Below are 12,080 nucleotides of genomic sequence, written 5' to 3'. Positions count from 1 at the left end.
TTAGAGGAAGTCAGCCATTTGAAGGGGTTCTCAAAGTGCAGACCTTTGAAACGCCACCCACTTTGTTGTCATGTCAACTTGCATAGACCTGTCTTACAATATTTCAACAGGAGGGCATATATTTTCATCTCTTGTAAGTGTCTTGTAAATCTTCCCGAAGATAAGGTAAAGTAAGGCAGGTTAAGATAAGCTTGGATCATTAGCATCATTGTATATATAGTTTTATTTATATTTTTGTACTGTATATACTGTATGTATCCTTGCTGTCAAAGGAATGGGACCCGTACATGGGCTGAGGATCTCCTGGATAGTATGAGTACAAGTACATGGTCCGTGGGTATACTTACAGTACCAGCTCAGTCCACTGTGTTTGTATTACACAGTTGGCTTGAACTTCAAGGCTACTACTACCACTATGACAATTACTACCAAGAGGTGGTAACACACGGGATGCCAAACGACAAGCCCATATGTTCCAAGACAGTTTACGTGGTTTGTCAGTGGATGTGTAATCCCTGTTTGGTGGTCGCCTGCGCTCAAACTCAAAAACGAGTGTTGTTGTGCTGTCTTATTGTGTGTAGTGTTGTCGAACCGCTCAGACAGTTCAGAAAGGAGGCACCAAGTAGTCATTTGGCATTCTTAGTGCAGTCATAGCGTTATTTTGTCTCGTTTGTTTTTTTGGGGGGGTGTGCTTCTCTGCTTGTAGTGCAGTGTAGACAATGAGAAAAAAATTAAATTCAGTTCATGAATGCAACTAAACAAAAATATAAAAATACTTCAAATATGTCAAAAGATGTCAATATCATTCATGTTTTCTGCCAAGCAACACATGGTCATGCTTACGGTTGTGAGACCAGGTAAAAGCTAGGGATTGTCATAGATGACCACTAGTTATCCCGCCAATCACATCCTCTATCAGGGGTGTCCAAAGTGCAACACGGGGCCCGTTTGTGGACCGCAGCTAATTTGTTATTGGCCTGTGGCACATTGCAAAAAAAGAAAAAGTGGACATGATACCAATAACTAATAATAACTAATAATAAAATTACACACTTTTTACAAAATGAAATAAATATCTAAACATCTCAAAGAAGGCCCAGCACATTCTTTGAGTTTGATCTTCAGTGGAAAAACTAGTAGCATCGTTTATGCTACTTGCATCTGCATTTTTTTAAAATGTCATCAAATACAAAAATGACATCTTATTTCAGAAAAAAATGTTGATGAAAGTTTTCAAGTTAAAAAAAATATGTAACTTGGTCACAACTGAAGAAAGATATAATACACTAATGTGTTGCCATCTCAAGTATAACATTTGTACCTGATCCAAAAAAACCTGTGACAAAAAAGTGGGGTTCCTCAAGGGATGCAAGAATTGCATCGAGCTAACAATTGTGTTTCATCAGTGCTCATGCAGCCCCAGACATTGACACTACCACCACCATGTTTGACCGGAGAGAAAAACCAATAATCATTGTACTCACATTACGGCAATAATGGTTTTGTGTTGACTCTTCTCAGTGAACAGTAAATCAATACTGCAATACAAGCTGTACACTGACTATTCTAAAGTATATCCTAGACACAGCATACTAAAAATTGCTGTTGAAATGAATGTGTGCCCCACTGTAGTTGTTCCATATAAAAAGAAGAAGCAACACTAAAAATCTGTGATGTGCGTGGGCGACATAATGATGGATGCAGACTGATGGCGAGGCTTTCCCACCTTGTTGATGATGGCACATGAAAAGTTCACACTCCAACGCACACACTCTGCTTTTTTTCAACCTCCCACATTCGGAACCTTTCGGCAACTTCAATAGCAAGAGTCTGTCATCTCAATGTCCTTCTCCTCCAAATGTTTTATTTTATTTTATTCATCTGCTGTGCCCCTCTCTTAACAGGTCTCTATTGATCACACTATTTCCTCTTTATCTTTAATCAAAAGGCTGAGAAACTGTGTTGTTTAATTTATGAGGCACTATGAGTGGGCCCACTCGCTGGCTCGCCCCGCAGAAGCAGCTCTTATTCATAATTAATAAACTACTGCTAATTATCCGAGCATCGCATCGTTGGGAACGTCCTAAATAGGAAAAGCGACAGGAGAGGAGAAGAAACAGTGAGAAGATTAGAAAATATGGCAATGCTTTTATTTGGTTCTCTTACATTGAGGAACGTCATATGTTTAGATTTATCCAAAAGGCAGTAGGTAGAAGCAAAATTAATTTAAAAGTGAGAGCAAAAAAAAGTAGTGTGAATAAATAAAAAAATAAATATGATTAGAAAGAAGGCCACGCAGTGCCCTAGTGGTTAGTACTATGTTGGCCAAGCAGTCAGGAGATTGGGAAGATCTGGGTTGGAATCTTCATTGGACATCTCTATGTGGAGTTTGCATGTTCTCCCCGTGCGTGCGTGGGTTTTCACCGGGTACTTCGGTTTCCTCCCACATTCCAAAAACATGCTAGGTTAATTCATTCATTCATTCATTCATTCATTCATTCATTTTCTACCGCTTTTTGGTAACTCCAAATTGTCCATAGGTATGAATGTGAGTGTGAATGGTTGTTTGTCTATCTATATGTGCCCTGTGATTGGCACAGGGTGTACCCCGCCAGTCCAGGGTGTACCCCGCCTGTCATCAGCTGGGATAGGCTCTAGCATACCCCCATGACCCCAAAGAGGATTAAGCGGCATAGAATATGAATATTTTTTGAAAAACAAAAGAAAACTAATTCAAGCTTAATAAGAATGGAGTTGATTTGAATGGATGTGGATGCAAGGACAGAGAGAATGCAACCTGCAATATCCATCAAAGTCCAATTCATCTAAATTTCAACATTTTTCATCTGCTTTTCATCTTCAGCGACTTTCATGGGCTGAAGAAGAAAACAGGAGGAGTGAGACGGAGCGACAGTTTGGTAACAATGAGAGGGATTTGAGAGGGAATAATAGATTTGTGGCCTTGTGTGTTTGTTTATCCCCCCTGCATTAAACGCTCCACCAAATGTCTCATGTATAAACTGGTGATGAAGTGTTTCATATCCTGTTGAGGTTTTCTTAAATGGAGCGAGTGAAGCGGTTGGTTGGTTCAGGCTTAGATGCATGGACCAGATGTCTCCACATAGCCTGTTTGCACCATGTTTGGTACAACTCCCAATTAGTGACCATGTTCTTCCACAAAACTTTTGGACTGCAGCATCATCATTTTCAACACCTACCATTTATGTTGTTCATCTGCTCTTTTCTTTGAGGTGAAGAAATATGCAAATGAGATCGTTCATTTCTCTTAAAACCTAATCCACCGCCACAGGTAGATCCCAGTCCTGTGGGAAACATTAGAAAAGGTCCCTGACCAAAAATGTTTAACAACTAGACATTGTGGCACACTGCTCTGGACACTTTAGCATGTTTATTTCATAACACAACACAGCATAACTGCAAATGTTAGGATGACTCTGAGTTGTGTTAAATGATATAGTTGAAGTTGACAGTTCTCAATAACTGGTAGCGATCGTGCTAATTCTACAACACAACTACGTTTATGTCTGTGTCCTTTACTTTATGGATTATGGTGTTTGCAAATTACATTATTGCTCAACTATAACTTTTTTTTAAATATAGAATGCAAAGTGATCATTAATAACTGGCGGGAGGAGGATGAGCGAGTTTTCTGCATGCATCCAGGAGGAACTGTACCAACTCTGGTAAATATGATGTATTCTTTGTCTTACGTTTTCCTGTCTTCAGTTACATAGTGTTTTTTCTTTCTACGTTCTATATAGATTATTGTACAATCTTTCTTACATAATCGTACTGGGGAGAATATCGAGGTTGGCACAAAGTTAAAAAACAAACAAACTATTAAACACATAAAAAGTTTTAATTGCAGTTAATGAATATTAAAAATAAAAGCAAACCAATAAATCAATCCACAAATAAACTCCAGAGTCTCCACTCTTTTAATTGGCTGTTATGTGTGTTTTTGGTTTTTTTTTTTTTTTTTTTTTACATGAACAGATGCTTCTTCTCTAAAAGAGCACTTTAGCACCACACAAACAAATTCAGCTGGATTCCCTTAGCCTATAAAAACAATGGCAAAAGTTAAAGATTATTCAAACAGGGTAAAAATGAAATACTTATGAGCCCAGTAAAAACTAGATTGTCATAGATGACCACAATATATCCCTCCAGGCATTATTGTTCGAGAGACTGTATATGTCGCTGCTCATTTTTTCAAAAGCCTTTCTAATACTCAAGCAGGATGCATGTCATGGGCTGTATAGTCAATATAATTGCTCCTCCAAGCCACTTTGGCGACTCCATTTAAACAAACAATACCTACCATTCGAGTGGTTTTCCATTAAGTTCAGCTCAAATTAAATGGTCTTCTGGAATAATTAGGACTGTAATGGTACCTTTATTAGACATCTTAATACGAAGACAGAGGCGTATCAAGTTTCCACATGGAACACATTGAGCGATAGCGACAGGAAGTATAACGGCCAGGCCAGTCATGTGTCTACTTGATAAACAAATGCAGTGCCAAGGAGAAGCCAGAGCTTGAAAACCCTCTTAACCCCATTTGGTAAAGTCTCCTGTTGGGGAACACTTAGCTCCCTCACTCACCTCCTCCAGTCCTTTTCTAAGAAAAAAATGTGCTCATTTGAGAGGGAAACTGTCTAGAAAGTGAAAGTGAAGTGGTGCCAATCATCTCAAATGATGCTCAAATGAACACACATTTCATTTGAACTGACCCATTTTCCTTAAGAATTGCTAAAGCCTTAAACGCCCCCTTCTTCCTCTTGTATCATCTTGGCAATGCTCCATGTTTTTCTTAGCCTTGGGCAGCTTAGACCTCCACTAGCCTCCATTTCCCCAAACTCCTCCTACCTACCATCTTTCCTCGTTAACTAGGGGCTATTGCAGTTTACCCAGAATGCAAAGCGTCTTCACGAAAATGCCTCAAGTCATGGCTTTATGAACGAAATTGAAGACATATTACAAATATTAAAAAAGTATCTAAATCCGCCTCCCGACTCCATCACCACCCACACTGGCAAGCCTTTTCCTTTCAAATGACACTAATGGTTTAAATGGGGCGTACCTCATGAGCTCAAGGACAGACTGGGGGGCAAGGGTGAAGGGTCCAGTTGGCAATTCACGAGTCACCTAAAGGTCAATGCAGCCCAATTATGAAGCCTTACTTAGCAACAGTAAACACAGCACAACTTACTTGTGGAGCCCTTTAATCATAAACGCTTCTTAGAAATTCCCCTCACACAAGCGTGAAGGCGAGTTTTTCCGCAGCAGGCCCGACATCAAACGGTCCGAATAATTATTCGTCTGTTGCAATCTGCGGCAAGCAGGCAGGGTTGTTGGATAAAATGCTATCTCTACTGACATTCTGCATCCTCGACTAAGCCTTTCACTACTGGAGACCACAATAAATACATGTTAAAAAGGGGAAAAAATGCATAAAATAAAGGGGCAAGTTCATGAAAGACACATTTGGCTAATTTACTGCTGTTAAAATGATTGTTGTCCCTGCGTAGGATGGAAAAAGCCAAAGTTCGAGCCTCTGCTTCTGCTCAATGGAGACTTGCTCCCATTGTGAACGCCACAGGCATTATTAGAGCAGTATGTTATGAGTTAACAGAGGCTGTCTGTTCCAATGCTTTGAATTACACCATGCCAGCAACAACAATTGAAGATGAATGAGGATACGCTGTTAAGAAGACAAATTGTAGTAGTGAACGTAGTGGGAAATACTGCTAGGGCAAGCTAGTATTCATTCATACAATTAAAAGGACCATGTTACTGGATTTTTAAACCATTTTAAATGCACCTCAAAAGACCCCATGATAGTGTTTTGAAAGTGTGTCAGCCAAAATGTATCCTTGATGCTGGGATTTAGACAGTTCAGTTTTATAGTGTTTGTAGTAAGTCCTACTGGCAACATGTATTGTGTATCTGTAGCTTTAAAACTAATGATTTGTTGGCAGCACTAGCACCGCTATGTACGTTCCAGTGCATCTTAGATTAGCCTCGTCACTGAAGAAACACTAAAAATCAAAAGTACAGCTCCCACTGCTGGAGCTGACCGGTGGATAGTTGGCAGGGCTTTATTTTAAAATGTGTTTTCTTTGGGTTTTTTTAACAAAGCTGCTGGCGAATTGGTGTGTGTTCACGTGTGAGTCGGAGGAAGTATTAGGAAGGAGGGTTTTCTTTCAAAACATGATGAAAACCCACAACTTCAAAAAGAGCCATTTGGGAGATCATAAGAGCTGCAACAAATAATCAATGATTAATCGCTTTTCCAGTTAATTATTTTGGTATTTCATTTATGTTTTTTTTTTCATTCCAAATGTTTTTAGCCTATTTATCTCCTTATTCACCCATGAAAGCTTACATCTTATTATTATCTTTGTGCCACACGTCAACTTTGACTTTGGAAAACAATTTACATTTTTGCCTTTTTTTCCTGATATGTTGCGGACCAAACCACTTGCTGTTTGTATTTGGTTCATTTTGATTTGGTCCTTCAAGGGCCGAACTGAACTAAGTTACTCAATTAAGCAAAACAGCTTACGGTTAAGATTAAATGACTAAGAAAATAATCGTTAGTCACAACATTTTCCCATGTTTGGTGTTCATGAACAGAATCTTGGGACAAAAAAAAATCCACTTACACTTAGCAGATTACCTTCTCTTATCTCAGTGACCTTTGACTTAAAAACAAATCCTCCTCACACTCCATAAACTGGTGGAAAGTCTTCCCAGAAAAGTGAAAGTTTATCTGTAGAGCAGAGGTAGGGAACCTATGGCTCGGGAGCCAGGTAAGGCTCTTTTGATGACTGTATCTGGCTCTCAAGCATTTCTTACCACAATAAAAATGTATTTTTGCTAACATTTTAAAGTAAACATCACAGAAATTACTGTTAAAAATAATATTAAAAATCAACAACTTTTTTATGCATTTTAATTCGTCCATCTATTTTCTACTGCAATACGGCCGACCATATCCATCTTTCCTGATATTTTCCAGGTCAAACACCAAAACTCGATTATTACTGGGTAATGCGGTAGTCTACCTCGGTCATTGAGATGTCAACATGTAAATATAAACTTTTCTCCTTTAGTCAAATAGTCACCTAGCTAAAGCTGCAGAACCAAGCCTTCTGGCAAAGATGGCCAAAAGAATGAAATATACCGAGTATGGTGCAAAATTATGCAGCAGCAGAAGTTGTATTAATGGCAACAAGTATTTGATTTATTATTAGACACTGCGCTGCTCACGAAAGTGTGCTGGCCACACCCCATTGGCGTGCGGTAGTGTGCCTGGTCTACACAATTAGAGCCCATTATCTAAAACTGTTGGTCTTACATAAAAATGCACACATTTTATTGCATTCAATGTTTAAAAAAATGTATATGGCTCTCACAGATACACATTTTAAAATATCTGGCCTTCATGGCTCTCTTCGCCAAAAAGGTTCCCGACCCCTGCTGTAGAGGATGAGAAAAAAAATATTACATTCCTGTAGTCAACATGGCCAAATAAATACTTTTGTCTGTAATGTGATATATTCTCCCTCAGAGCTATCAATCCATCTTTCTCTTGTCCACATGATAGACTCCACTTGATAGCTACTGTTTGTTTTTGTTTTCCCGCTGAGTGACAAGCCTAGCAACACTAACGGAGGTAAAAATATGTTCTGTGCATTGTTATCTGTACTTTCAATTTATCTTCCAAAACGGAATGGTTTCCATGCCTGCAATGATAAGCTTCAGATAGACAGACGATGAGGTAGCATCTCTTCAGGGTCATATCAACAACGCCCGAGGTCAGGGCACCCACATAGAAGTATAAACACATAGTGCATACTGCATGCGGCAGATGTTTCAGGTAACCTGGAAAACGTCTCACACTTGCGTTGTGTTGACGCTACAGGTCAGAAACACTTCTATGAGCGACCGTCTTGCACGGCCTCAGCGAGAACATACAATGTCATCTTCTAATAGATGATGGTCTCCCTAGAAACAGCTTTGCCACATTCTCGTCCCTACCCACGCACTGTTTTCTTTACCTTGAAGTCGGTAACTATTTGCTCACTTAAAACACACACACACTCGGTCTCTTGAGAATTTTGGATCACAGAATAAAACTGAAATATTAAGGCATGATAAAGCATTCTTGTGATACCACCATAACAAACGTGTTTCTTTATTGGTTTTTGGCTGCATTCAAGAAAACTTGAAAATGTCTGCAAGTCAAGTCAAGTTCTCAAAACTTTGAGACAAATCGATGTACGGAAATCTGCTGGACATGAGGAAATCTAAAGTCACACCACAAAAGTGGCACCATATTTGGACTATATGATGTCCGGGTACTCCGGTTTCCTCCCACATTACAAAAACTTACTAGGTTACTTGGATAGACTGTTTGTCTATATGTGCCCTGTGACTGGCTGGCGACCAGTCCAGGGTGTACCCCGCCTCTCGCCCGAAGACAGCTGGGATAGGCTCTAGCATGCCTGCGACCCTCGTGAGGATAAGAGGTATAGGAAATGGATGGCTGGATGGATATCTGCCTACATCAGTCTTGTATTTTGCCCTGCTAATACAAATGTTGGCCTACTAGTGACATCGTGCTCTACACAGCAACAACCTTGCCAGCTCCGTACGTCCACAGTCTGTAGTTATTTGCAAGTTTGACCTTTGTAAATATGCAATTTGCAGTAGGAAAGCGTCTTCCTTCACCACTTCTATTCTGACATGATTCCTTGTGCTGAATGAGTCCAGTTTAGAATTTCACTGATTATATTAGTCCATACTTTGGTCATGATCTTTTTAATGACTTTTGTTAAGACAAAATGGCCTTATTTTGTACAATGAGTTCATTCACAATGAGAGAAGAGCTGCCTACGGTATATCCGTATTGGTTGATATATTTTTGGAAATGATGTACAGCCGTCTCTAGTTTATTGCGGTTAATTGGTTCTAGATCCAACTTGCAATAAGTCAATTTCTGCAAATTAGGATTCAATAGATGGAATATTTTTAGTTGGAGCATAGAAAGCATCGCTACACACTTACCATTTGAGGAACTGATGGTGCACTGTATTTTACCTTAGTATATATTGCCTTAAGAATGTATTGGATTGTGTGGATTTGATTGTTGATTAATCATGTCTCGAAGCAGAAACCTGTGAAGGCGATGTCCAATCTAAAATAGCGTGCTGTTTAAAGAAGCAATGGGAACTTAACTACTGTAGTATATCCACATCATCCATTATTCTGTAACCTTATTATGTTCAATACAACACTAGAATCAGAACAAGAGTTCAGGACATTGCAGAAGACATACAGTATCTAACTTCGATTTTTAGCTCAAACTAAAATAGTTAAGGTCGAATGCAATAACTTTTTGTTGGTAACTTATTTTTCCGTTGAACTTCTTGTATGATTTATTATGTGGGGCATAAAGGTGTAGATCTATATCTCTGATGGGATCTAAATATAGGCAGTGAGGTGGATGAGGTAGATGTCAGATGAGCTCCCATTATCGGCCCGCTGACTGTGAAGCTCTTCTGTTCTTCTATAATGACCGGACCCCCTGCACCTGTCTCCCTTGCATGCCCGCCACCCAAACCCCCGCCGGCACAGCCACTCAGGTCAGACTAAATATAGCTGTTGCCCCACACAGCAGCACCCTAACTCCCTCCACCATCACCCATCTCCTCCGAATGTGGAGCAAACTATGTAGAGTTTATAGAAACATGATAACACTCCGAGAGGAATCTTTTGGCATTGAGCAGGCAGCCATTAAATATCCTCTCTGATTAGAGTTGCAATGTGGTGGACTATCCTTGGACGTCTGCTATTACTTGTGATGACTTGATTTAACTCAAAATCAATGCAGTGAACTTGTTTGGATCAAAAAAAAAAATTGGAACCCAAGCACTTTAATGGCAAAAAGACAAATATTTTCTAGTAGTGGTAGATCAACTCTAACAATTATTTTTGTCTTCCCTTTATGAGAAGGTTGTATTGTTAATAGTGAAATTAGCCATGGAGAGCTGTCAACATTAACATTATAAATAAGAAAAAATATTTAATTAATAATATATAGGTAAACATAAGGAAAATTCTGTAAAAAACTATTTTTTTTGCAATTTGCCTTTTTTTCTATTATTTTCCAGAAAATGTTCCTTATTCCTTAGTCCAGACATGGCCATGACAAGTGAATTAATCCTACAAAGTAGGATTCCTTATTTATTTATGAAAAAAAAAATGTAGTAAGAGCATAGAAAACATATGTAAAAATAATTTTTTTAACATTATTAGAGCCCTTTAAACATGAACTAACACCCCTATAGTCACGTTAAAACTTGTAATATCCAATATAGTTGACAAAATAAGAGTAAGTAGGCCATTTAAGACCTCAATAAGAAATTTGTTCCTTGTGGGACCTCAGAGAGAGCAGGATTATTTTTATTATTATTATTGTGTTGTGGGATTACGCGCAATCTGTTCACTACTGACACCTTTAAGTTATATTTGTCAATGTAGCTATTTTTAATGTTGAAAATGTTTAATTAATGCAAACAAATAAATTTGCTTAAATATGAATATTTTTTACTAATAATAGGCCATATTATTATTGTATATATGTGGAAATATTTCTCGTTAGAATGCACAGAAAAGGGAAAGAAATGTGTTCATATTTCACATAAGGATCGTGAAAGGGGAAAAAAGGTGCAGTTTTCTAAGTGTTGCACGCCCTCAAAAAGTGCAAAATCTTTCACTAATTATTTCTCAAACTAAATCTATAAATCAGCACTCGCTCAGTTGCATTCCATCGTTTACTTTGCTTGATGGTATTCCTGAATATTTAAGATGATTACAGCACAGCATCTTTACTTTGCTCTAAATACTAAAAGGTGACAGAGTTGTCATATTTATATTTTCTTCAATGTGTTTTCAGACCTATGAGAATTTGTTGCAACTCTCTGCCCTGAGAAATGTCATTCCTGGCAGCAAAAAAAAGAGAATATTACTGACAGTTTTGTGATTGCCAGTCTCCCCTATGCTGTCCAATACTGCAGGCGGTAGAAGCGTCTGCAGTGGCAGCACATCGCAGCAGGACGACTTTCCAGGGTAATAAAAGATAAGATTAAGTGATTAGGGAAATGCGGGTGAATGGCTGCAAGGCCTCGAGGCTTGCCTGTTCCTTCTTACAAATGCAAGTCAGAGCCTCCTTCTGACAACAGATAATGCATCACCGGCTCAACCTCCAAAAGAACGCAACATCAGCTAATGTTTAACTCGTTCTGACAAAGCAGATACGAGCACATGAATAGAAACATGGCTGTCCATCACTGTCACGACAAAACGCTACAGTGAAGGACGATAGCGTGTATCAGGAAGCGGCTAACAGCATTCCGGCGATAGCGCTCTCTCAATGTGGCCCTCTCCTTCCTGTCTCTGTTGCCCTGGAAACAGTTGTGCATGTCGGGAGAGGCAATTCTATTAGAGCAGCTGGGCCAGCCAGCAAATAGAACTATAAAACATGACTTAACATTTATAGGCTGAGAGGAAGGAAGGGGCTAAGGAAACATACGGGCCAATGAGAGGGGAGCACGCACAGGAGGAAACCATGTCAAGAAAAGAGGCACGGCACGATCGATGATATACAACATACTGTAGGTTGCCAGCACATCAGGCAAGTCAAGTAGTTTTGCCCCGGACCCTTTGCATCGGTCACTTTCATTGGGTTTTCCACTATTGACCCTTCAGAGTCATGGTACAGCTTAACGAAATGATCCCAAACAAACCCTTGTTGGCTAAGCTAAGTTTGTTCGTGTCAAATAACTGTGGTCCACATTTTGATGACCTTAGAGCTTGTCACTGCCATATAGTGGATAGAGCACAACATTAAAGGGAGAGTTGGGATTTTTTTACATGAAGTTGGATGCAGTGAAGTCCGTCAACAGGAGCTCACTCCTGAGCCGAAAGTTCCAGCTCGTTGCTGGGAAAAGCTAAGTAAATACTTTGGCTTCTCAAAACAATATGCGTTC

The 12,080-nt window shown here is 39.3% G+C and overlaps 1 protein-coding gene across 9 annotated transcripts in view; it reads right to left on the bottom strand.

The window, feature by feature from the left end:
• The window catches only part of sema6bb (sema domain, transmembrane domain (TM), and cytoplasmic domain, (semaphorin) 6Bb), a 147,629-nt gene that overhangs the window by 87,333 nt on the left and 48,216 nt on the right, over nt 1–12,080 (bottom strand). For 4 of the 9 annotated variants that reach the window (XM_058074295.2, XM_058074293.2, XM_078790074.1 and 1 more), the window contains exon 2: nt 6,690–6,796. The exons of 2 other annotated variants lie outside the window; for them this stretch is intronic. The gene's annotated coding sequence lies outside the window, so the exon portion shown is untranslated. The remainder of the gene's footprint in view (nt 1–6,689; nt 6,797–12,080) is intronic. 3 more of the 9 variants (XM_058074297.2, XM_058074298.2, XM_058074296.2) reach the window with 1 other exon arrangement.

Source organism: Doryrhamphus excisus, linkage group LG4, assembly GCF_037039965.1.
Source record: "Doryrhamphus excisus strain RoL-2023G ecotype Guam linkage group LG4, RoL_Dexc_Guam_v1.1, whole genome shotgun sequence".
Classification (NCBI taxonomy): Eukaryota; Metazoa; Chordata; class Actinopteri; order Syngnathiformes; family Syngnathidae; genus Doryrhamphus; species Doryrhamphus excisus.
This window is presented reverse-complemented; position numbering and strand designations above follow the sequence as displayed.